Source organism: Nannospalax galili, unplaced genomic scaffold (assembly GCF_000622305.1).
Source record: "Nannospalax galili isolate Female #2095 unplaced genomic scaffold, S.galili_v1.0 scaffold1016, whole genome shotgun sequence".
NCBI lineage: Eukaryota > Metazoa > Chordata > Mammalia > Rodentia > Spalacidae > Nannospalax > Nannospalax galili.
In genome coordinates this window covers 462,520-463,991 of record NW_008337919.1, presented here as the reverse complement: position 1 = coordinate 463,991, position 1,472 = coordinate 462,520, and the positions used below count along the sequence as shown (strand labels likewise).

Sequence of the window (1,472 nt, the reverse complement as noted above, 5' to 3'; positions counted from 1 at the left end):
AAATACAATTCAGGGTATATCCCTACATTCGTAGTGCCTCTAAAATCCAGATGTGGTTTATAATCAATGGCATCTTGAATTTGATAAAATTAACTAACTAATCACATATTTTAATTGAATCAAATAAATACTTTAAAAAAGTAAATACAGATAATCTAGAAATTGTCAAAATACCTAGGTTAAAATCCCAAGGCTCAGAATATGAATTTATTACACTATGAGCTGATTAAAGCAGACACATATACCAGTACTATCTGTCAAAGGGGGAACAAGCTATTGGCTGCAGATGACAGTGGAACCCCATGGGTCTCACATCTAGTAGTCCAACTGCTGGAGCAGCAGGGAACTTGTTGCAAAATTCCAGGTTTCCTCCCAAAAGAACTGGATCAGAATCCTTGGAGTACAGGAATATATAATCTAAGTTTCATCAGGATCTCTACTCTGGGCATGAGTTTGAAAACCACAAATAGCTAGATTAAGGAAACATTTGGAAATGTATGCTTATCATATATGGGAGGCCTAGGGCAGCCTAGCATTTCAGGCCAGTGGTAAAATGACCATAAAAGGGGGAAGAGTCTCAAGACCCAATAGAGGGAAACATATTAAAGATGTTAGTTCCTAGTTTGGGACTCCATGTGTGCCTAAGTAACTTCTAACTTGGAGTTTGTTTCCACAGTGGCTGAGCTAGGAGGAGAGAATGAACTGACCAGGCTAAAATGGTATCTGCTCAATATCTCTCTCACTGAAGGGTACTTGTTGATCTTGCAGTTGTGTTATGTTCTTGAGTGTCAGTAATAGCACCGACTCTAATTGAGTTCTGAGAAAACCATATTTCTAAACCTAGGGAAAAAAAAACAAAACAAAACTACAGTCTGTGTATATTACAAGACTCAGCTCAAAAGGTCTACTACATGTCAAAGCCATTTAAATGAACAATTTACCAGGTCAAAAGAAGTGGAGAATTAAGGGCAATTAGAATAAAATTGCAAACTGGTAGTCCTCAAGCCAGATCTGGTCCACAGATGTGTTTTGTTTGCACCCTCCCCCCATTGTTTAAAAAATTTAAAATATTCACATAAAATATTGTATTTCTCTCTGTCTTAAAAAAATAGTGAAATGTTTGATAAGAGGACCCTACTACCTGTCATTTTAGCACTAGCTTAGACTTAAGAAGAGGATGCCTCCTTTGGACAGGATGGACCAAGCCAGATCTGGTCCACAGATGTGTTTTGTTTGCACCCTCCCCCCATTGTTTAAAAAATTTAAAATATTCACATAAAATATTGTATTTCTCTCTGTCTTAAAAAAATAGTGAAATGTTTGATAAGAGGACCCTACTACCTGTCATTTTAGCACTAGCTTAGACTTAAGAAGAGGATGCCTCCTTTGGACAGGATGGACCTTCCAGCCCAACATGGTCCTCAGTATTCCTCCATCTTTATTTATTTTTTTTATTTACTTGTTTATTTATT

The 1,472-nt window shown here is 36.9% G+C and overlaps 1 protein-coding gene across 1 annotated transcript in view; it reads right to left on the bottom strand.

Moving 5' to 3' along the window:
• Positions 1-1,472, bottom strand: part of Pde4d (phosphodiesterase 4D) — a gene marked incomplete in the record, with an annotated part of 449,936 nt that overhangs the window by 123,465 nt on the left and 324,999 nt on the right.